This window comes from Eurosta solidaginis, chromosome 5 (genome assembly GCF_040869045.1).
Source record: "Eurosta solidaginis isolate ZX-2024a chromosome 5, ASM4086904v1, whole genome shotgun sequence".
NCBI classification, from domain to species: Eukaryota; Metazoa; Arthropoda; class Insecta; order Diptera; family Tephritidae; genus Eurosta; species Eurosta solidaginis.
In genome coordinates, this window is record NC_090323.1 from 133,143,203 (window position 1) to 133,169,291 (window position 26,089).

General features: G+C 39.8%; 1 long non-coding RNA gene and 1 pseudogene across 2 annotated transcripts; one reads left to right on the forward strand and one right to left on the reverse strand.

Annotated features, from left to right (window-relative positions):
• The first annotated feature begins 245 nt into the window (after positions 1-245).
• LOC137253773 (uncharacterized) lies at positions 246-5,882 on the forward strand. Of its 2 annotated transcripts, none has more exons than XR_010953885.1 (4): positions 246-312; positions 2,145-2,310; positions 2,368-2,499; positions 5,609-5,882. It is a non-coding gene; the product is annotated as an uncharacterized lncRNA (long non-coding RNA). The 2 variants fall into 2 exon arrangements; XR_010953884.1 differs by having other exon boundaries at positions 288-312; positions 2,054-2,310.
• Positions 5,883-17,281: 11,399 nt separating this feature from the next.
• On the reverse strand, positions 17,282-21,601 carry LOC137254293 (probable Ufm1-specific protease 2; annotated as a pseudogene).
• Between the last annotated feature and the right edge of the window lie 4,488 nt (positions 21,602-26,089).

The following is a 26,089-nucleotide window of genomic DNA, read 5'->3' on the forward strand; positions in this document are numbered from 1 at the left end:
TGCGCCGGAAGTTGATGTATCAAATCAAATAAAAAAATGTTATAATCAGCTGTTCGATGCGGCCACCTTGTATCGCTCCACCATGCAAACAGGTTACGTTCTTCACACAGAGAGCCCTACAAGACGGTGGTAACTAGTTCACCCACATATTCAAAGCTTTTTTCGCTCTCCACTAACACATGTAACATTCCATACTGTCATCGAAATGACAGTGTCATTTTTAATGACAGTTCAGAAATTATTGCCCAAAACGTTGATTTTGTTTTATGTGAATTTATATTGTTTTATCTCATTTTAAGCTACTATACATGCGTAAGAATTTGCGATTATAAATTTAATAAGATAAAAAATAAGTTCAGAGACCATTGTATAGATCGCCAGCTCTCTCTTAACCTGGTGTGTTAAGGGATTTGCAACCATCCCTTGACTATAAAAGAAAAAATTCTGTGTGTCGCACTAATAGACGAAGCTCTGGTGACCCAAGCTCCTCATGGAACTTGGGGGTGGAGAGGGAGGGATGGCCTGAAGGTTTAATGTGGCCACAAAAATCGTTGGTAATTCTTTACGACAGCATGACACTGCTAATATGCGTATTAATCTCGAGAATAATCCGAAGGCGAAGAAGAAAAATTGTATCTCTGTACGGAGATAGTTGAAGTTGGCGATTTTCATGTGATTGTTGTAATGTTGTTGTACCCACAAAAAAAATTGTGAACATAAGCGTTTTGTGCGGATATAGTTTTGGGGTCCAAACCGGTGTTGGACCCAGCCAGGGTAATTTTTTATAAGCGCGGTCGGTAATAGTCTAGTTGAGGGGTCGACTGCTAATACGCTACCAAAAATATCGAGAGAGGTGTCAACGCGTCTTGACATCAGTTTTAATAATCCGAAGGCGGAAAATAAAAATTTTAACTCATTCAAAAGATATTAACGAAAAACCGAAAAAATACCCGCGGGTACCTCCGAAACCGGGGGTGGGATCCATAGCATTTTTGCGCAGAACACCTTTCTGCGTTGGGGGCTACCGCCACGGTGATGCAAAATTTTTTTGTTTACCGCGCGGTCGAAGGCCGCCAATGTAGAAAGGTGTTCTGCGCAAAAATACTATGGATCCCAACACCGGTTTCGGAGCGCTCCGGCGCTATTTTTCGTTTTTTTGGAAATAACTTTTGACAGAAATAAAATTTTGAATTTCCGCTCTCGGTCCTGGGATCAAAACGCGTCTTTTGACACCCCTCCCGATATTTTTGGTCGGGTTTTTGCAGTTGTGAGCTAAAGTAAACAATTACTAAGACGCGTCCTTTGATACCTCTCTCAATATTTTTGGAAGCGTATTAGCAGTGTCATGCTGTCGTAAAGAATTACCAAATCATTCCCGAGATGGTCGGGCTAGCACCTTAATATGTTACCGGAGCGTGCCGGATCTGTATCCGGCAAAGGACCATCACATCGATAACACTCCTCAAAGCCTTCGGGGAGCAACCTTATCGCTACAACCACAACAACAGGCGTTTGTACGCTTTAGCCAAAGTTCACATTATCAGGTATGAAATAGTGAATATTAGCATTTATGGCAAAACCTAATGCTGTTCATTCCAGAATTTCCCTTGGCTATGAAATGTGTTCAAAGAGAAAGCAGAAAGAAACGCAACACTTCTACCACTTACCTGTTTGGATACCTTAGGATTGAAACTGAATTTAGAGCAATTTAACTAAAAACCTTAGAACGGTGAATTTAATATTCGTATTATAGATAACACAAAGGCAAAATCATTAAAGTTAAATCTTGAATGTTTACAGCAATTCTTGACGTTTTAAATCTTCATATGTTTTTCGATTTACTACATTCCCTAGAGAAGCTTTAAACTCTTCTTCCTGATCAGCTATCCAACGTTCTCTTTGCTTTGAAGCGAGCCGAACGTTTTAGGGAGTGTTATCGATGTTGATGGCCTTTGCCGAATACAAATCCGGTACGTTCCGGGAATAAAGCACCATTGAGGTACCAGCCCAACCATCTCGGGAAAGATTAGCATGAGCATAATAAACCTTCTAGACCATACCGCCATATTATGCAGGCAATGAGTTTTGAATTCGAAATCAAAAAAAGATATGTAGCTACCTTCAAAATTTTTGTGATTGTGTAGTATAAGAACTAATCATCATAATAAGGTCTTCAGGAGTAAAGAACATGCATTCATAAAAACAAATAGTGTTGAACATTTACAATACCGTCGACCGAATATATTGACACAGCTGTCAGCTCATTGTGCATAAGTACACTATGTGCCAACTGATCAATGGGAATCTGATGTAAGCGTAAATACCTATTTTTTTAGTATAACGTGATTATTATACTTGTACTTACAGTTGAAAGAGAATGTATGCAGGTTCATTTATACGTATGTACGTAGAAAATCAAATTGGAAAAGCGGCCGAAGCTATTATTTACTCTGCACAAGAGAAAATTTCAGATGGTGATGTTATACTAACAATTGACTGGTGAGTCAAAACATCTATCGCATATGCATATCGTTGGTGAAAGTAAAAAAGTTGCATATTATATTTAATACCGAGATAGCAACATAATCACTTAACCTATTTTGTGACTAAGAGTTAAATAATGTGACGATTAGTTTTTTAGTCAAAATCGTTTCCTCGACTATTCGACTGTAGAACAATTAAAACTTTATTAACAATTAACTTAATTGTCCAAGTCAAGGAAAATGTGGCTGTGATGTTCGATCAGGATCTTCATTTTGGAGAGCATGCAACCGCAATTGTACCGAAAATCCAGAGCGGTGCAAAACAGAACGAGCACGTCCTCAGTGATATCCACAAACAGGCGTCAAACCTCTATGCCGGAATTGCCCGGCGAATCCAATTCTTAAAGAAAATACCAAGAACTCCCAGAAGAGGAACGCACTCTCCCTAGGGAAACGCGAGTCACTCTAGCTCATCTTCGATCTGGATACTGTAACAGATTAAACTCTTACCTATTCAGAATCAACCCCGTCATACAATATGTACGTCCCGCTTGCAATGTGGCCCCACATGACACTAACCATCTTTTCAACTGTATTGTCGAACCAACGCCTCTAACACCTCTCATTATGGTCCACCCCTGTTGAAACAGCAGTTTCCTTGAACTCCCGTTAGAGGACATTGATGACAATTTGAGATTGGTCGCACCTATTGGATAGGGCGAAGCACTTTACAACAACAACAAAAACCACTCGTCTATTAAGCCCTCATCTCCTTCACAGCACCTCATCCAAGCCTACTTCCTTGATGTACCCTAGAAGTTCTCTTGGCTTGAGGGATTGAATGTGGAAATGATCTGGGCATGGTGGGCCCATAAACTTAGCCCTACGTCTTGAGATTGCGTCGCATTCCAGGAGGATATGGATCACAAAATCAGCATGTACTATTCGATAGTATGCCCAGTTTCTGCATACGTTCAGTTCTACAATGTCCTGTAAAATAACTGTTAGGATTCTTTGGTTTTCCTTCGAGAGGGCTATTATTTCCCTGTAACGACTTGTGCTATAACCTCCTAACAGTATTGCGCCAGTGTTCTTTTCTCTTTCCCTCTCTTCTACTAATAAATGCACATGTGAGCCAACAGGTAGGAACGGCCCGGAATCGATGGGTCGTGCAGTTGCTGCATCTCTGTCCCGGTTGTGCGCCTGCTCATTACCCTCTGTTCCTCTATGGCCTGGGACCCAGGCCAACAGTATTACGTTGTGTGCTCCTAATTGATTCAGCTTTTCTATGCACTCAAGGACCAGTGCTGAATTTATTTCGAACGCCCCAATTGCTTTTAGTGGGGCCTGACTGTCTGACTGAGTTTGACAATTGTTTTATTGGAGCATCCGCGATGAAGGTTCAGCTCAACGCACTGACTCATGTCTCTCCGCTTGAAAAATGTAACTTAAGCGCCTTGTTGTTGTTGTTGTAGCAATGTTTCGCCCGACCTAATAGCTGCGACCGATCACAAATTGTCATCAATATCCTCTAACGGGAGTCCTAGGAAAATTGCTGTTTCGACAGGAGTGGACCATAATGAAAGGGTTGTTAGAAGCGTTGGTTCCACATTACAATTAAAGAGATGGTTGGTGTAATGTGGGGACACATTGCATTTGTATGTCGGGGTTGATTCTGGATGGGAAAGAGTTTAACCTGTTACAGTATCCAGAACGAAGTTGAGCCAGAGTGACTCGCGTTTCCCTGAGGAGTATGCGTTCCTCTTACACAAGTTTTGGGTACTGTTCCTTGAGTACTGAATTCACCGGGCAATTCCCGGCATAAAGGTCCGACGCCTGTTTGTGGAGTTCACCAAGGACCTGCTGGTGTTTTTTGCTTCATATGGCTGAGTTCTCAGGTGCCGTATTTCCTCAAAATGCTTACGAAGATGACTCCTTAAGTCCCTAGGCGGTGTTGGCTCGTCAATCAGATGTCTGTTGGGATGCCTAGGTTTCTGGGTATTCAACAGGAACTGTTTGGTTAGCATCTCATTTCTCTCCCTGATGGGGAGTATTCTCGCCTCATTATGTAGATGGTGTTCTGTGGACATAAGAAGACAGCCCGTGGCAGTTCTGAGCGCAGTATTTTGGCAGTCCTGTAGCTTCTTCCAGTGGGTAGTTTTTAGGCTTGGCGACCATATAGGGAACGCATAGCACGCAAACGGCTGGCCAATTGCTTTGTATGTGGTAATGAGCGTTTCAAATGTAATAGTTACAACTCGCTGATTTGAGTAATCGTGGCACTAGATGCGGGCGTAGTCGTGGGAGTAACTAACTACGTGGAGATTACACTAATCAACGACTTTTAATATCGGAAGGTAGACCAGCACCACATCAACAGTCCCGAACAACAACAACTGGATCCCCTTTAGCCAATATTTTTTAGATAGTTAGCAAGTTTGATGGCTTTTTCAACTTCTTTGCCGATGATGGTAATGGGAGATGCAATATAATGGTAATGTGCGCGCCCCGTGGCCTGCCGCCTGGATTTAGTTGGATAACCTAGGGTGGGTAATATAGAGGTTCAAGTTTAATCGATGTTGATGATCCTTTTGCCAGATATAGATCTGGTCCGTTCCGGTAACAAGCATCATTGAGAAGCAATCCCGACCATCTCGAGAGCGATTTAACATGGACACATTGAACTTTCTTGGCCATCCCGACCACCCCCTAGTTCCATCAAGAACCTGGGGCGCGCCGGAGCTTGGTCTACTAAAGAAACAGAAAAGAGAAGCTATAAATTGCGCTAGCAGCCCTTGAATCCTTTCGGTGGTGCATCAAACAAGTATATTCTGTACTAGCATATGATCAACTTGGAGACAACCAAACGCTTATTTTCATTTCCAACACGGAACTGGTGCTCGACCCTGCTGCTAAAGAAGGATTCAATTCGTTCCCGGGTTACTCGGGGAAAGCAGTTTTAGCAGTAATCTGCCCTTTTCAAATTGAATATCCTTTCAAGGACCTCAGATAATTTATTAAACAGTCATCTGCATTTATTTGTTTTTTTAGCACGTCTAATTTACTTCGTAACATCAATCAATTATCCCTTGTTATAATTTTATGTTATCCATCCGACTTTTTAGTACCACATATAAGGCCCTAACAAGTATATTATGGGAAAGGGTCAAGACCAAAGGCCCAACATCACCGGTATTATACCTACAAAACTCATATTGTTCTGCAAACTGATGTTGAATGACACCACGAGCGCAGGGAAAATTGAGCAGCATCACTCTGAGCTTCGAAAAAAGGTTTCAAAAGGGCACGATTATAAATAGACGTTAATGTATTTATGGAGCTTGTACATATCATTATACACATATGTAAAGCTTACTAGAGTAATAAGGAAATAATTTAAATTGTAAAAAAACATTGTAAATATGAATTATTAATAATTAAATATTATTTAAACAAAAAGGACGCGTTTCATTCATCCAAAAATCGATTTGACAGAAGGTAACCGGTACGGGTAACCGATAGGCCAGTTACCCGTGTTGTTGTTGTTGCATATGTTTTGGTTAGCGATAACGAAAACATACCTAATGAAGTAACTTAAAAATGTAAATAACATCGAGCGAGAAGGAATGTCGAAAACAGATGGCGCAATGATACAAGGTGGCAGCATGGGACAGCTGATTTTAAGCTTTTTTTATTTGATTTGATACATCAAAATACGGCGCAGTACGATTTTGACATTTGTCCATCGAATTTACAAAAACAAAGTACATGAAATTTTTATTTATGTTTGTTGGTATGTCCCCATGCTGCCACCTTGTATCGTTCCGCTATGCGAGAACACAATAGGTAAGAGCGAGAAACCGAGTCACACGTACACTTTTTTGAGAGAGCGCGTGCGTTACCTTTTTCACGACAGCAATGTAAAAGTCATTAAGACGATAATTGGTGACCAAGTTATTGGTGACGATTAAGTAATCGATTAGGTAACGGGTACCTGTCTTGTAGGGAGGTTGCGCTCTTTGCTTACCAAATGATTTAAGCTGAAGTCATTGGTGCCGTATGTCGTATCGCTGTATCCGTATCCCTAACGTAATCAGCTGTTTATCGTTACGACGGTAAACCAAAACCCAATTGGTTGGCTACGATACGGTTACGACCTTAGCGGCACCAATAATCGATTGCATTGATTCTCATAAGATTGGTCGAATCAGCTGTTATAAGGTTACCGATACGGTTACCGATAAAGCACCAATGTCTCCAGCTATAAGCTGCAGACATTGGTGCTTTAGCGGTAACCTTATTACAGCTGATTCGACCAACCTTATGCGAATCAATGTAGTCGATTATTGGTGCCGCTGAGGTCGTACCCGTATCTTAGCCAACCAATTGGTTTTTGGTTTACCGTCGTAACGATAAACAGCTGATTACGTTAGGGATACGACTACAGCGATACGACAAACGGCACCAATGACTACAGCTTTAGTCGTCGCCACTGATTACTTGATATGAAACTTATCGCTCTCTGAGAACGCGTGAAAATGTGAATTTTTTATAATATTGTCCATAGATGCCAACATACTCAAAATCAAATTTGGGCATTTCAGAATAACTTTGGGGTATTTTACATGTTAAAGGTTTAATTTATGATTTTCCCCGAAAATTTACTCAAGATTGTCAAATGGGATATCAAAAAACTCGAATTTTTGTCAGGATTACAAATCCGAAGAAAACAATAACTCTTTTTCACCCGTGGAAAATTTATCAGTGACAACACCTTTCATCGAAGGGCTGCAGACGAAACGGGTGTTGGTTGCAACTTTCGATTGGTGAAAAGGTCAGCTTCTTAGTCTTCGCATTGATGTAAATGGATACAAAAAGGCCATGTTTTTGTGGAGCGTTGCGACATTCCACTTTTGACAGCTGAGATAAATTGTAGGTATACATATAGGTTAACGCAACATGTATAATTAACAGCCTTTTGCGGACGACAACGCAGATAGGTGCTTCACCGAGTGATCTAATTTCGTAATTTCTTATAAATTTTTCGCGTTTTTTATTGTATGTGGATATACATATGTATGTCCATAAACGTTTTGGTCGCATCAAAGTGAAAAAAGGGACTAGCCGCTCATTGTTATCTTATGGCGGTGCCAGAGAAACAAAGCAAAGCAACGCAATCGAAATATTTTATTTCATATTTTTTCACTTATCTATCACAAAATATTTCTACATAACTTTGCCTTTTTTATAAATTTAAATAAGTTTTTATCAGCTTAATTGCTGATTTATTTGAAAATAACGACACCGAACGGATATCTTGGAGTTTTTTTGCGTATTTTAGGCAACTCTATAGCCATCTTATTTCAAGACCCATTCTTGGAAACGAATGAACCTTTGTTTACAATCGAATGAACCATTGTTTACAATCGAATGAACTCCAAGACCCATTCCTAGAAACGAATTGAGAGAGAATGAATGTTTCGTATCAGGTCACCAGTGGCACTGATGACCTGATATGAAACTTCTCGCTCTCTGAGAGCACGTGAACATGGGCATTTTTTATAATATTGGCCATAGATGCCATCATGCTCAAAATCAAATTTGGGTATTTCAGAATAACTTTGGGGTATTTTACAGGGTAAAGGTTTAATTTATGATTTTCACCGAAAATTTACTCAAGATTGTCAAATGGGATATCAAAAAACTCGAATTTTTGTCAGGATTACAAATCCGAAGAAAAAAATAACTTTTTCACCCGTGTAAAATTTATCAGTGAAACACCTTTCATCGAAGGGCTGCACACGAAACTGGTTTTGATAGCAACTTTCGATTGATATAAAAGTCAGCTCCTTAGTCTTCGCATCGATGTAAATGGATGCATAAAGGCCATGTTTTTGTGGAGCGTTGCGACATTCCATTTTTGACCATAGTGTACAAGTACAAGTGTGTTGACTTATCTGTCAAGCATTCTGACAGGCACTCGCTGGATTCGGCAGACCGAAAATGACAGCGAATTCAAAATGGATACCATTACCGAATGCGCCGAATGATTGAAAAAGTCGAGACGATTGGTGGACTTCGGAAAAACATAACGGGAAATTCTGGGTTGTCGTCGTTGGTTTGGTTAAAAACGGTAAAAAAGTGTTTTGTGCAAAAACGCAAAAGACTGAAACAGGGTTTATGTAGTCCCAAAAGTGTTGCTGTGTTGCACAATTTTTTCACTTTATTTCGTGGCGGAAAAATTTCACATGGAATTATTCACTCTTGTTCCTGAGGGTTTTTTTACTTTTCCTGCCATGGCTAAATTATACGGTTGGCTGCCGTGGTGGTAAAAAAAAATTATTTGTTAAACAATAATTTCACATCACTTTCAGTTATATGTTCAGTTCGTGCTTTTCTATTTTATGTAAATTATTGAAAATAATTTATTTTTAATTGTCATTTCTTACATTGACATTAAAATTCGAAGCTCTAAGCAAAACCGATTGAATTTTTCACTCGATTAGGCATTCAATAAAGCAATAATGAGATAATTAAAAATTTGTATTTTGTATGGAAGATTGAGTTCAATTAGGTCTTTAATGTAGAAAACTTCATTAATTATTTCATTAAGCCTATGTGTGAAATTGGCATAACACCGACACATAAAACATAATTTCATGAAAAGCAAATAAAAATTAACATAAAATACATCAAACCGTTCTACATTTCTACAAATATGCCGATATTTAGAATTATATATGCCGATATAAGAATCAAAAAAGTTATTTTGTCAAAACTTTTTATACAGAATATAAATATTTGAGTTGACAAGTTTCTAAATTTTTAGCGTAGAACCTTTTTGAAGCAACCCTGTTATGTGAATATGCACACATACATACACGAAATTTAAAAAACTCATTTCAACGTTTCTACCATAGTGTATAAGTGAGATTTAATTTATACATTATTATTGAATTTTAATAATATATTCCTTTATTTCTTTTCTTTTCCAGGTTTCTAGAGGCAACAAAGGAAACTTAATTGGGTAGGTATTTGTATGAAGTGTTATATTATGTAGTTATTGTCAATTTCTAAAATGTACATTTTTGTAAGTTTATGTGTAATACTAATAATATTTCGTTTTATTTCTGTAAAGGGCTGCAAATTATCCCAAAATAGTCCAGAAAAAATCCCGAAAAAACTCCGAAGGGATCCCGGACGGATCCCGAAACCCATCTAGAAATTATCCCGAAATATTCCCAAAAAGTCGCAAAATAACCCTGATGGGATCCCGGAAGGATCCCGAAACCCATCCAGAAATGATGTCGAGAGGGTCCCCGTATGATCCCGTAATAATACAAAAAAAGTCACGAAATGACCCCTAAACGGTCCCCCAAATGATCCCGAAATTACCCTGATGTGTTCCCGTACAGATCCCGAAATCCATCCAGAAATGATTCCGGAAGGGTCGCTAAACGATCCCGTATTAATCCCGAAATACCCCGACGGGTTCCCAAACGGAACCCGAAAACCATCCAGAAGTGATACCGAAAGGCTCCTCAAATGATCCCGTATTAGTCCCGAAAAAGTCCAGGAATGGCCCCGACGGGATTCCTGACGGATCCCGAAAACCATCCAGAAATTATGCCGGAAGGGATACCAAATGATCCCGAAAAAGTCACGAAATTACCTCGACGGGATCCCGGATGTATCCCGAAAACCATACAGAAATGATGTCGGAAAATACCCCAAATGATCCCGAAAAAGTCCCGAAATGATCCCGACGGATCCCGAAAACTATCCAGAAATGATGCGGGAAAGGTCCCCAAATGATCCCCTAATAGTCCCGAAATTACCCTGACGGGATCCCGGACGGATCCCGAAAACTATCCAGAAATGTTGCCGAAAGGGTCCTCAAATGAGCCCGTATCAGTAGAGAAAAAGCCGGGAAGTGACCCCGATGGGATCCCGAAAACCAGGCATGCTTAACGAACGAAACGATATCATTTCGTTACGATAATCAACGTTAATAAACGAAACGAAGTCATTTCGTTTCGTTTATTAACGTTAAGAACGCCAAATTAACGTTAATTTGACGATCTTAACGTTAATAAACGAAACGAAGTGACTTCGTTTCGTTTATTAACGTTGATTATCGTAACGAAATGATATCGTTTCGTTCGTTAAGCATGCCTGCCGAAAACTATCTAGAGATGATGCCGGAGGATAACAAAGCTAAAACATTTTAATAACTAATAAGACTTGAATTAAAAATATTTCAATAAATTTATGGGCGTGCCATATTATTAAAGAGCACATACGTTAAATGATGAACACTTTTGTCTATATGTGTACATTTTTTTTTATTTATACAAAAGATATTGTAAATGCTGCTCGTAACCGAAGATGTCCCCAATCATTTCTCCACCTTCGGCCTCCAAGAAAATACATAATGGTTGGACAATACAAAGTTTGTGAGCTATTTGAACCCCAGGTAAGTGAAACTCTCCTGACATACCTGAATACGGCTTCAACATCCCGTACCTTATCGTTTTTTAAGATATTGACGGTCGTAACTGATGGTGGATGTTGTAGTCGAAGGTGTATATAAGTCAAGTTTATTTGCGACTACCCTCACTAGGGTAGGCACCTTGTCGTTGGTGTGAGGGCTTAGCCGAACTCCATAGCGCCCGACTATGAGGCGGAGCTGTTTAGGACTGACATCAACGCCGTTTCGCCTCATAGGAGGGCGGCGGGATGTCGGTGACCAAGAACTGCCAACCCCCTAATCCAGGGTGTTATGCGGACCGTGCCTATTGGACGATTTGCAGCCAGGGGATAAATTCGGCTGTATTCGAACGGAGCCTTCCCGATACCGGGCCATCTCGGGAAGTATTTATGGCCTTACCGCAGTAAGGGGCGCTGCTGTGGCGGACGGTTCTTTCCCCGTATATAATACTGGACCGCTGAGCCCGCCCTGTCGGGCAGGTGGTCGTACGACCAAGATGAACAACTCATTACCTGAACGTAATAAGGAGGATGTAAAGAGGAGGACTGAGTCGCAATCCAGGGACGACAAATACGAATTAAGCGATGCGTCGGACTCGGGGAGCGAGAGTAGTGCTGATTCAATGAACTCCGTGTTGGAGAAGCACACAAATGAAAACGGAGTAGAAGAGTGGAGAAGGGTACGGAGCAGAGGAAGTAAAAGAGCTCTCTCGCAGTACCGTGCAGCACTAAGAATTGTACAACGCTTGGGAGCAGTGGTCGACCCAACAGAAGTGGAGATCGAGCGCTTGGAATGGGCCCATGAAGCGGTAGAAGTAGGTCGAAGGCAGTTCAAAAGGTTTGCTGCGAGAAACCCTCGGTTCTGCAACCGGTACGAGGAGGAAGAAGCGTCGAATGGCAGAATGAAGAGGCAACGTTCGGCAGAAGGCGACAAGCCTGCTTTCAAGAGGCAGAAAGGACCCAGTCCTAGAGCCGCGAGGCAGGGCAGTCGCATAGACAAGACAAGTAGGCCCAAAGCTGTAAGACAGATGGGTTCCAATAGCGAGGTAGCAACTACCTCGAAAGCCGCCAGTCAGAGGGAAGTTCCAACTACGGAAGTAGGAGATAAGCCAAAGGGAGATAACGCTAAGACTCCGGCTTTCTCGGAGGCGCTAAAGGGAGTTAACGCGAAGACTCCGGTGTTCTCGGAGGTTCCAAAGGGAGATAACACGTAGACTCCTGCTTTTCCCGAGAAGATGAGTGATGTGGCAAAGCAGTCACTGACTGTGGCGCTGGTTGATCGTAGCAGTCCGTTCGGACAAATGACTACTGAAAGGTGGAGATCTGTGGAAAGGGAGCTTATTAGCTTAATGCTTAAGATGATGCGGGAACAACCAAGTAAGCCCCTTCCAACCTTTGATTCGGGGGGATGGTATAATGGTGTGAAGATGATAGCGTGCGACAACATCGCGAGCTTGCGGTGGCTGGAGGAAGTCGTTGCAAACCTCCAAAGGCAAGGTACGAACGCGCGGTTTGAGGTGGTGGATAAAGTGCAAATCCCCACGGTACCAAAAGTTAAGGTATGGATACCATGCGTGATGAAGTCGGAGGATACACTGCGACTTCTGCAGAATCAGAATCCGAACATACCGACACAGGATTGGAAGGTACTTACTGTATCTCGGCCTACCGAGGATGGTCAGTTCTACATCTTCCAAATAAACAAGCAGGCGGAGGATATTTTGTACACGCAGCTTGGCAAAATGTCCTTTGGCACTGGCAAAATTTACATGCGACTCAGGAAAAGAAGTCCCGAGGATAAAAATCCTAACACGCTGGAAGTGGGCGAAGTCGAAAAGGACCTCAGAAGCCTAACGGAAAAAAGACAGGTGGAGGTCCCCGACGTCACCACGAACGTGCTAGAAGAGGACCAACCGCTAAATGGTGCTGTGACTCGCACAGAAGAACACACGGTACAACATTCACGAGGGGCTGAAGGGGGCTTCGAATACTCTAAACCAAAAGGGCAAGAGGAGGACGACGACGTCAAGATGAAGGTGCTGGAGGTAGACAAACAGCCCAATGGTGCTGCGAGTCCTACAGATAAACCTCCAACACAGTAAAGTGGCGTCGAGCGAACTCCTCCTAACCCTTGAGGAGGGTTCGTTTGACGTGGCGCTGATCCAGGAGCCGTGGCTCTCATCGGGAGGAAAGGTTTCTGGACGTAGCGCGCGCGGGTTTGGCGTTTACTACGCACAAACGGAAGGACGGGTGCGAGCTGTAGTAATGGTAAGGAAACAGCTGCATTCATATATGCTGCCTAATTACACCACCGAGGATCTCGTAGCGGTGGCCGTTGAGCAAAAGAATAAGCAGGCATTTATCCTGGCGTCCTGCTACATGGCCCATGCTGCGGAGGTTCCACCGATGGAGTGCAAAAGGCTAGTACAGGAGGAAGGGCGCAAAGGGCGGTTGGTCATAGGCGCAGATGCAAATGCGCACCACAATGCGTGGGGAGGAGCAGATACGAACGAGAGAGGCGAATCTCTATTTTGTTACATCCTGCAAACCAATTTGCAGATAGCCAACAGGGGAAATGTTCCTACATACATTGGTCCAACATCCAGCAATGTTCTGGATATTACATTGAGCTCCGAGCGTGATATATCAAGGTATGATTGGATGGTTCTCGATAGACCATCCTTCTCCGACCATGCGTATATAAGCTTCAGCATCCCACTAAAGAGGGTAGAGAAGGGAGGAACCTTTAGAAACCCTAGGGCAACGAATTGGACTAAATTCCAGAAACATGTAGAAACGAAACTGGGACAACCCAAAGAGGTTGCTAATGTAGAGGAACTGGAGGAGTCGAATGAATTCCTAACAAGGACGCTTATGACTGCGTATAACAAAGCTTGCCCTCTAAGAAGATTCAGAGGAAAAGCAAAGCCGCCATGGTGGAGCAATGAGCTGAGTCTTCTAAGAAGACAGGTAAAAGAAATGTTTAAACTCGCAAAGACCGCGGAAAGCGAAGCGTGTCGGGACGAGTACAGGGATCTACTGAGGATCTACAAGCGTGAAATTACCAGGGCGAAGAGAAACTCATGGAAAAGTTTCTGTACGGACATAGAGTGCTCCAGTGAAACAGCACGGTTGAAAAAAGTCCTAGCAAAGGGAAACATAGTCCAGGGACTAATAAAGAAAGAGAACGGGGAATGGTCACGTGATAGTAAGGAATCCCTTGAGGTGCTTCTCGATACACATTTCCCATCGGGAGACGGTTTAGAAGAACCAGCAGACATCACTCACACTTCGATCACGGAGCTAGTGGTGCCGGGCTTGGTGACCGATACCAAGATCGAGTGGGCAGTGAAGACGTTTTCTAAGTTTAAATCGCCGGGCCCAGATGGTATATTCCCGGCCATGCTACAAGTCTCAAGTAGGGCGGTCGTGGAATGGCTTAAAATAATATTCGATGGGTGCATAAGACTGAATCATGTACCGCACTCTTGGAGAACTGCTCGTGTAGCTTTTCTACCAAAGGCGGGGAAGATCGGTCACGTGTATCCCAAAGACTATAGACCCATTAGCTTAACATCATTTCTGCTCAAAACCTTTGAGAGGCTGATAGATGTGTACATAAAGTCCAACGTGGATGAAAAGCTGCTCTCCACAACACAGCATGCGTACACCAAAGGCAAGTCGGTAGACACCGCATTGCATAGGGTGGTAATAAGCATAGAGAAATCCCTGGAATATAAGGAGTATGCTCTAGGAGTCTTCTTGGACATTGCCGGGGCTTTCAATAATGTTGCAAAATGGGCGATTATGGATGGTCTTAGTTACACTAAAGTACATCCTGCCTTAATCAGATGGATCGGCTGCATGTTAAATTGCAGAAAGATTACATCACAATGGGGATTGTACGAGGCCACGAAATCAGTGGACAGGGGCACGCCGCAGGGAGGGGTGCTATCACCTCTGCTGTGGACACTGGTCATCAACCAACTGCTCAGGCAATTCGATGAGGGACCCGTAAAACTTACGGCTTACGCAGATGACGTTGCAATTGTCATAAGTGGAAAATGCCTTCCAACGATTAGTTCTTTGATGGATCGGGCGCTTCGGGATATTCATACCTGGGCATCTAATGTCGGGCTGAAAGTCAATGCGGAGAAGACGGATATGGTCTTGTTTACAAAGAGGTACAAGGTCCCAAATTGGACCAGGCCTAAGTTAGGAGCGGTGACCTTACAGGAGAAACCTTGCACAAAATATCTAGGAATCATCCTAGACAGTAAGCTGTCATGGAAGCTCAACGTGGAGGAGAGGGTCAAGAAGGCCTCAACGGCACTCTATGCATGTAAAAGGATGCTGGGGTGTACGTGGGGCCTATCGCCCTCTCTTTCTCATTGGGTTTTTACAGCGATTGTAAGCCCTATTCTATACTATGGAGTTCTTGTTTGGTGGAAAGCCACACAAAAAACAACATACCTCAAAAAATTAGAGGGGGTATGCAGACTATCGATGCTTTGCATTACGGGAGCCCTGAAAACAACCCCGACGGCTGCACTGTATGCCATTCTGCACATTCCACCTGTAGACCTGGTAGCAAAGAACAAAGCGTTAACGACCGCAACCAGGCTCGATGCTTCGGGGCAGCTTGAGCGCCGACCATATGGCCATAGTAGTATAGCGTCCTCAGTCACAAGACGAACAGACTACATGACTCCCTACCTGCACTTTGAGGGAGATCTTAAGGCCACAATAGAGGTGGACGGTTGGCGCAAGGGTGCGCAAATGACGGACGAGGCGATACATGTGTACACCGATGGTTCCAAAATAGTGGAAGGAGTAGGGTCTGCGGTATACTGCGCTGATCCGGAATTAAGCAGATCCTACAGGCTGCCGGATTACTGTAGCGTTTTCTAAGCGGAAATATTAGCCGTAACCAAAGCAGTAGAAACGCTGGAAGAGAATAGCTTAAGCTGCAACCGTGTTAACTTTTATATTGACAGTCAAGCCGCAATTAAGGCAATAATCTCGCATAGCACAGCATCTAAATGCGTGTTAGAGTGTAAGCAGTCTCTGGAGAGAATCGGGACAGGGAGAAGTATACATCTATATTGGGTCCCAGGGCATATGGGAATAGATGGGAATGAAAAAGCGGACGAATTAGCTAAAAAGGGCGCATCCCTTGAAGCTTGTTCTGTAGACGTCCCAATTAGATTGGGCGAGATTAAGCGAAGGCGAGAGGTGCACATGATCGACCAAGCAGAAAAGGCGTGGGTTCAAGCGCGGGGCTGTAAAGTGTCGAAGATTATGTGTAGGTCTTACAACCTTAGACTAACACAGTTGCTTCTATCATTAAAAAGAGAGGACTGTAGACTCATGACGGGTATTCTGACTGGACACTGCCTTCTGGCGTCACATGCCTTTAAATTAGGCTTGGTCAGTGATAGCAGGTGTAGGAAGTGCGGGTTGGAGGAGGAAACGATCGAGCACGTTCTGTGCTCGTGCCCTGCACTTGCCAGGCTAAGACTCCAGCTATTAGGAGTGATACAGCTGTCAGATCTAAAAGCAGCAAGTGGCTTAAGTCCTAGGAAGCTTCTAGTATTTGCCAAGAGGACGCAGTTATTTTATAACATAGGTCCTGGTTTTTGATAGGGTTTTTCAGTTTGGTCGTTAAAACAAACTTCTGGTAACACTACGGACTCAATCAGTCTATGTGAGGTCCTCATAGACCAGCCAGTTCAACCTACCTACCTACCTTTGGTTCAAGTAGCTCACTTCCACATGCCTTCTTCCCCTGATGAAGTATGATTATCATGTAGTATCTTAGTTTGTATGAGATATGAAGAATAAATCATGATAATCGTATTCAAAAATCTTAACCAAAACGATTGAAATATGTCGTTATCAGAAAATGACCGTGAAAAGCAGTCGAACATTACTCTAAAACAATTAAAGTTCAATTTTACAATGATATCAAATATGAATAAAGTGTTTCGAAACATGAATCAAAAATGATTATTCAAGATTAATCACATTTATGGTACATCTTTAAAAAATACCTTTAAATTTGAACGTTTTTAATCATATTGGGGTATGATATTTGAATATTTTATGATCAAAAATTTCAAAAAATGATGGATGGGTATTTTATTACTTGTATAAAATTCATATATTAGTGATAAGCCTACTGTCTGCCCCCTTAAATATGGAATAAATGTCAAGTATTTTTTACGTAGGTCGATTTAAGCTACTTTAAAAAAATGTCGCAGGTATTCATTTTTTTCTAAACAAAGATAACATCCAATTCAACGCTCTTAAAACTTTATTGGTCTCTGAGGCATGCATAGATTATAATAGCTCTCTTTTTCCCAAAAGTCTCCACCCTTCCGACGACCCCAACCTTTTGCCTGTATCGCTTGTAAATCATCGCCACCCGTGTAATGAGGATCCAATATAAAAAATTTTACTTTTCCTGTTTGTGAGCAGTAATCAATGCCGATAATAGTATGTGGCAACACACCACCACCTATCATAATTGGCGTACCTTCTGTTTGGAAATGCATAGCTAGGCCGGAAGCTAACGTTGCAACGTCGGCACCAGAAGTAGCATGATAATGATAGTATTGATAGTTTCCTTGAATAAGATATTGTTTGCCATCAATAACGTCACTAGGGCGCAACCCAATATGTGTGCCCACTAAGGGTGTTGATTCTCCCAATACCTTACGGAATATACAGCGTTTGGCACGACGAAAATAATGGCGTGTTACGGGTAAGCCAAAATGACGGTGCAACTTTTTACGTTTTTCCAGTATCATAGTAAATCATCCGATACATCATCCAAGTAAGAGCAAGATAAAGTGACCAAATTCCTGCGTTAAATTTATCATTTAATTTAAAAAAAAGGAACTACAGTACTAAATACATACCTGAGGAAAAAAGTGATACCTAGAGGGAAAAAGTAACTGCGGCTTTTCTGTAGTTTCTTCCAGCTAATCTACCATACTTTGAAGGAATAAACGTAGCAAACGACATATGCTCTCAATAAGCATATCATACAGTCGGCTTACTTTTGCATTTTTGCAAAGGATAGCCATTGCTTCGATTTCTACCGTTCCCACTGTCTGCCATGTTTCGTTCTCGTGTCTTTCAGCGAAGCACATTGATACTTAAAATATCAAAAACGCTTGCTAATGGTAAACTCCCAATTCCGCTTTTCTTTTTATTTTTCTTCTCCACATTTTCATTTGTACCATCAGCACTGCTGATTGCTTTACTAATTGCCATCACTGCTATGAAGGTATCATTGGTAATATCCTGGCCCTGGGCTCCTGAGCTTGTCAAAAAAAATTTTGTAGATTCCAAGCAAGAGGCTAAGCTGCCACCTGAAAGAATTTTCCGCAAAATATGCATTTTTCGTCGTACATCCTATAAGTAAAAGTGAATGAATACATATAAATGGAATAGGTATCTCTATTCTTACCTCCACTCTTTGTTGCGTATAAAAATTCACACTATATTTCAGTCTTTTGAAGCAGAAATCTCGATATAACTGATCTGCTTCCATTTCTTCACAAGGCTGCTCCTCCAATTTACTATGCATAAAACTGATGCAGGGAGTCCCATAAGTGTACCCAGCTCGCAGTGTAATAAAATTGGATTGTCTGTAATGTCCACGTCATTTAATATTTGTCCAATCTCCAAGTTTCACCAACCCATAGATCCAATTCTGCTGGAAACTTGGATTTGTTCATAATTCAAATGACCGATTGTAGATTAGGGCAGTTAAATTGCTTGGCAATAACCCCTTCGTTGATTTGGCGATCAATTTTCTTTTATGGAAAGCCTAAAAAAATGAATTTGAACAAATAAGTAACATGTAAAGAAATATTGAATAATGAAAAATGAATTAACTTCCCTGCAAAAACGCTCTCGTCATTCCACGTCATTTGACTAGTCATTTGACAGTCATAGGTTATTTTCATAATCACATTTGCTTGGGCGCGGGTAAGTTTTGTGACCTAATTTTTTGTAGGGTTACCAAATAAAAAAGTATAAATAAATGTTTACAAAAATACGCCGTGTTGCATTTTCAAGTTGGTTTTATGCACATTGTTGCATTTTGAAGTATCTTTTAAAATCTTTAAAACGTTAGTAAAACTTTTGCAAAAATAAATTGTAACCCGGGTAAAACTTAAGTTAAACTTTAAAAAATGTATTTATAATTATATAATTTATATTATAGACACTTATTTATTTGCTATTTTTAAAGTTTTTGAAAATATTCAGAATCATTTCACCTTTTAACATAACTTATTTATTTGTCACTATCGAATGCAACCCAGCGCAAATTGTTGTACTTGAGACCAAAAATGCGACTCTAGACCTGAGATTTCCATCAGGTGAGCGAGGCTGTTTGTAGTTTTGACGTTTATCGCTTAGTGAACACACTTGGTATAGGTACGCTATGTTTTTGACAGTTGAGATAAATTGTAGATATGCGTATAGGTTAACGCAACACGTTTAATTAATAGCCTTTTGGGGACGACAACGCGGATACTTCACCAAGTGATATAATTTCATAATTTCTTATACATTTTTTGCGTTTTTTATTGTATGTGGATATACATATGTATGTACATAAATGTTTTGGTCGCATCAAAGTGGAAAAAGGGGCTAGCCGTTCATTGTTATCTTATGGCGGAGCCAGAGCAACAAAGCAAAGCAACGCAATCGAAATATATTATTTCATATTTTTTTACTTATTACTTATTTCTACAAAACTTTGCCTTTTTTATAAATTTTAATAAGTTTTTATCAGCTTACTTGCTGATTTATTTGAAAATAATGAAACCGAATGGATTTCTTGGAGTTTTCCTTTTTTGCGTATTTTAGGCAACTCTATAGCCATCTGATTTCAAGACCCATTCTTGGAAACGAATGAACTTTTGTTTACAATTGAACGAACAGACAGCTGATTTCAGGCCCCATTCCTGGAAACGAATTGAGAGAGAATGAATGTTTCGTATCAGGTCATCAGTGATCACTGATGACCTGATATGAAACTTCTCGCCCTCTGAGAGCGCGTAAAAATGTGCATTTTTTATAACATTACTCAAAATCGTATTTGGGTATTTTAGAATAACTTTGGGGTATTTTACATGGTAAGTGTTTAATTTATGAATTTCACCGAAAATTTACTCAAACTTATCAAATGGGATATCAAAAAACGCGAATTTATATCAGGATTACAAATCCAAAAAAAGCTTATTTTACCCGTTAAAAATTTATTCGTGACAACACGAGAAATTAAATTTTTTGATAGCTAAGATAAAATGTACTTATCTCTTTTCGTGCGTTAGCATAACAGCTCATTTAATTTTGTAATTTCTTGTACATTTTTGCGTTTTTTATTTCGTAATAAAAAAAACTAATCATTACTACATACATATATTATAAAGGGTTGGCTGTGACATACCATCAAAGCAAAGCAACGCGAGCAAAGCGTTTATGTAGTACCTCCTTAACTCTTTTAATTAATTTTTGCATTTTCCACACCACCAGGAGGTATGCAATCAGGCGCGTTGCCGAAGTTATTTTTGGGTGCTCGGTTCCCCAGTAGGCCTATATCACCCGTACAACATAATAATAACAATACGAGTAATAATATAGTAATAGAACAAAAAATAAAATAGTAATAGAACATAATTTTCGAAAAATTAAAACGCAAAAACATTAAAAATCATTATCTCACAATGTTAATAAAAGCAAAAGGTGTACAAAGCAAATAAAATATCACAAACAAATAAAATTAACTGAAAAGTATAACATAAATCATAAATAAAGCAAATCATAGATATTGCACATTTCTTGATATAAAATATAAAGCAAAATTACATAAGCGAAAAGCAAACAGCTTTTGGCAATATATGAGGAATAATAATATTTACAAATAGGGATCTATTGGACAGAATATTTTACAAAATATGTACATATAGACAGAAAAAACTGCAGCCAGTTCTCAAAAATTAAGAGAAGGCTGGAAAGAAGTACTAGGAAATATTAGAGAATAAACTCTGATGCCATTTTACCACCTTTAAAGATGCGCACAAGATTTTTGTTTTAAAATTGGGGTTACTAAGCTCTCTATTGAAAAATTTTAAAACGAAGAAAATACGTAGCTTCACAAATAGGGCCAAAACCATTTTGGGATCACAGTCGCTACAACAAAGACGGGGTGTGACATCCTTCATTTTGTCGAATAACATCTGGCCCACTCCTATTCTGTGACAGGTGGAGTCGAATTCCCTATTAAATATTGCTTCTAGCTCCTTAAAATATTCCATAAAATCCTGCGGCGGCCTAACCAAATCACACCTGTCAATTTGTCTTTGCTCAGTGAAGAAGAATGCGGTTGAAGTCTCCTGAGTTCCTAAACAAGGCAAGGGTTGGGAAAAAGTGTGTGCTTTAAAAATTTTTAAGTAAAGGTAGCCAAAAAAGTAGGCATTGGCATTTTGTCTTAGAAAATCTACTTCAATATCATCTAAATCTGCGTGTTCTTCTATGCTAAGACGATTAAAACTATGCTCCGGTCTTGGCAGACCCTGAAACTCCTGCCAATATAAGTGCCGCATGAAATTGTCATTGCACACACTTGCAACTATGTTTCTAGCTTCTTCTAGAGAAAAATTTTCGTGTTGCGTAACGGGCTCGCAATTTCCGTGTTTTACTAAATTTGTATACCGGAGTCCCCAAGACTTTTTAAATAGATCGGTGAACACGTAAGGCGTTATCCTTACACTACATCCACCTCCTCTCCTAATTTGTCCAAAATAATTTTCCAGACAGAAAGCGCCAAAAACATAATAAGCTATGTATATAATGTATCCAACCCTTGATATGACTAAAAGAATTGGTTATGTCGTTCCCTTTATCATCTTTGATTTTTAGGGTTTTTAAAAGCACAACGGCTTCCTCAAGGAAACTAGCCAGTTCCGTTGTCGCTGAAAATACCCTTTTAGTTGGCAAAATTGCATCAATATTAATGCTGTTGAAAATGTCGAATAGCTTATTCATGAAAAGAATATATTCCGCGGTGTTACAAAAACTAACAGATGTGGAAGGTAGACATCCGGAATTAAAAGGAGCTAACATTCCAGAGCCTACATTATCACTCATAACTTGAGCAGCTAATTTTACTTTCATCTTTTGAAATGTATTGGGACTTATATGTGCGTCTGTTAGCTTAGGTGCGCACCGAATAGGATTTTGGGAATCCTTGTTATAAAAATGTGCAATATCGGACCAACTAATAATACGAGAATTAAAGGTAACTGTATTCTTTGGATTTTGAAGACAATTTCTACTACTCTTCAGAAGATGAGGACAATCATAGAAAAAGAATATTCTCTTGCCATTAACTTCAAAGAATGGACGAGTTTCAGATACACCTAAAAATGTTGTTAAGCTAACAAAATTTGACCCTTGGTCGCAAACAAAATGGCAAGGTATTAACCTATATTTTGCAACTGGGTAATGGCCTCCAAAATATATTTTCTAGCAATATCCCCTCCGCAAGAACCATGGACAATAAAATAGGCCAAAGGGTGACACCAAGGCGACCCACTAATTCCTTGGACCATAAGAGCCATTGCACTAGTGCCTAATCTACATGTGCGATTTTCGTCGTATTTTGTGGTATATTGCATATGGCTCTTCAGCGACATTTCGTCACACATTATCGACACGAACTTTTGTTCTTGGGTTAAGCCCCGGCTCCTCATCTCCAAACATTTTAAAGAGCTATTACTTAATCCCGGATCTCGGGGCCATTCTGAAATAAATTGGTCAATAATCCTCTCTTCTGGCAATCGAAGGATAGGCTTTAGGTGTCTATATGATAACGGCGAACTAAAGTATATTCCTAAAGCCAAAGTTTTGAAATAATTATCGTATCTACGACCTTTGGGGGGCGACTACAATTTTTTAAGCCATTTTCCACTATTGCTTTAATTTGAGGTGGGAGCTGACTTTCTACAGCAATAGTGGGTCCCACCTCGCTCTCTTTGTTTCTTAGTTGCTCCTCTAAATCTTTCAGCTTAGCTGCCACATCTGACAGTTGGCATCTCAAATATATAATATGCCTATTTTTTCTTCTAATCTAATTTTTAATATTGGTTTTTCTTCTAAAAGTTTTTCTTCCCTTCGAGCTATTGATGTTAAACTTAAATTTGTTTGACCTCCTTTTTCTCTTAAAAAGTCATCTTCATAAATTATGCTTGAATCTAGCATATACACCAGCCTCCTCTTCGGGAAATTCAAGAGACACTATCTCACTTTCCTGAATACATTGTTCTAGAACATTCTCTTCAGCCTCCTCAGCTACAGATGCAAAAAGCATCAAACCGCTTGGCTCAAAATATTTCCCAAAACTCGATCCTAAAGGGATAAAATCTGAAGGGCCCAACTCAATTATTGTATTGGGACAAACACAACTGTTTTGAGAACTAGCTACAGGTACATTAGGAAGGTTAGTATCGGGGATAGCATTCAAGCTCAGCCTTAGGTTAAATTTCATTTTTTGAGAGAAATGACGCTCGCAAGCGAAAAGACGTTTTTTGTTTCCTTTCTCCACACCCTAGCGATTTATCCACACCATATATCTAATAAAATTATATATAAACCATTCACCTTAATAGAAAAAATTATGTAAAATATGTTATATCAATTTTACACAGAGAGCTCATTAAATAATATTTCTTAATTTTTATTATTTTATTAATAGTCTTAATCATTTCATAAAGCTTCTGTGTGAAATCGATACTATGCGCACTACATTTTAAATTTACTCGTGTTAGATTCTTTTAACAAATGTATATGCCCAAAAAATTAAGTTAATTCATTAGTAATAAGTAAGATACGTAACGAATTTTAAATATTGAGGCGCATAGTCATAGTAAATATAAAATTGCTTGCAAACTTAACAGCAAAAATTAGTTGCAGCTTTCTTGACAGATATTTTATAGGAAATTATTTCAAAATCTGCAACTAAACTTAAAACAAATTTTATTTTGACTATAAGCCTTAAACTTTACGACAAAAGTAGATGTGCAGAAGTTCTGCGCAGAGAGAATTGAAACATACCAGTTAGCGCGAAGCCCAAATAATGGGAAACAAACACAAAATAAAATGCAGAAATTCAGCATTTCTATTTGAGACTTAAGCTACAATTTTAAGACAGCTCTAAACTTTAGCACCAAACTGCTACTACACGTCCAAAAAAAAAAAAGGCAAAAGCCGCATCTTGGGCCCAGGATCATGAATACGAAAGCGGAAATTACAAATTGTTCTTCTGCCAAGAGATACCTCCGAAAAAAAAATCGAAAAATAAACTCGCGCTGCTCCTAAAAATCGTGGCAAATTTGGAGGGGGGATAGCTTTATGCGGTGCTGTTAGCTCCAGCTACGCAATCCAAACTATTTCCTCGAAAAACACATTTCTGCATAAGTGTTTGTGTTCTAGTACAAAAAATCATCAAAATTACAATGACCACATGAAAATTTGCAACTTCTTGTTCAAATATCTTTTGACAGAAGTAAAATTTTGAATTTCCATCCTTGATTACTGATGCCGTTCTTTTACACCTCCCCGACGATTTTGGAGATGTCCTAGCAGTCATCCCGTATACTTCTACCTTCATTTTAAAATCTAAGAGTGCATTTACCAATTCTTTGTAAACACATATTAGAAATAACATAATTATCACATAAAACACTTTACGTACCTGGATTCGTCTTTCTCTCGACTGGGAAATTTAAAAAAATGCTGGCTACCATCGCATCCCATGACACACTTCTTGTTTCTTGGCATTTTGCTACGAATTAAACAAATTGTTATAATATTTCATATTTTTTCACTGCAGAAAACACTACTTACAACTTATTTATGGTTTAACACTAAATATTTATCCGAAAATTCGCTTTTTACAAATTTTTGATTCGCTTATGTAGTTGAATACACTTGAAATTGAAAATAATGAAAACGCACCCATTTCTTGGAATATTTTTGGCGCGTTTTACGCAACTCTATAGCCATCTGATGCTTTAAACCCCATTCTTGGAAACGAATGAACTTTTGTTTACAATTTGAATGAACAGACAGCTGATTTCAAGCCCCATTCCTGGAAACGAATTGAGAGAGAATGAAAGTATCGTATCAGGTCATCAGTGTCAGTGGTCGTCGCTGAACAAGTGGCGTAGCAACATCGTATGTGGCTATCGCATGTTTGCGCAGCGAAAGTTAAAAATATGCAAGAATATACGTATAATTTTTTTGGTTAGCATAGAAAATTGTTCGCTTTGCATATTTCCCATCATAAAAATAGAAGTCTTTATTAGGTGCTGTCTAACAAGTGACTGACATGCAAACCAATTGGTTCGCGCGATCAATGCGCTCTCACTTGCATTTACAAATCTGCCTACGCTTGATCTACACAAACGAATCAATCATTATGTCTACACATATGTACGTAAGAGCAGCGGAGAGTAACGCACAAACACACGCATATATCTGAGCTACTCCCAAAAGTATGCAATAATTTGTGCAAGTATCACTCACATATTCACGCGCATGGGCTATGAGAGAAGCTATAAAATCTTGCATCTGTAGTTATAGCTGATAACTAACTAGTAAATTCTAGAAATAGAAGCGCTTAGAAATATGTCAACGAGGAAACCAAACAGTATAAAAAGCAGCAACAGTTGAGCACGACAATCAGTTTGATTTAAGCAAGCTATCAGTTGCGAACTATAAGTGTTATTGTGAAGTACTTTAATAAAGGCCATTTTGCATTATTGAATAGTGGAGTTATTTATTCAACAGTTTAGTGATTCGAACGTTAGTAAAAGGTTGCAAATAAGAGGAATTGCACTAAAATCGTTACAATACCACAGCCTACATTTAGTAAGTGTGATTTTTGAAAAACTCACATTTACTGATTCTAGCCCTAAGCTTCAGATTAAAATCAAACGTTTTAGAAGTTTCAACTGTGCAATGATTACATTTAAGTAGTTACTAGAAATTAGGTAACAGCGTTGTTATTGAAGTTTATAGGGTTCTGTACC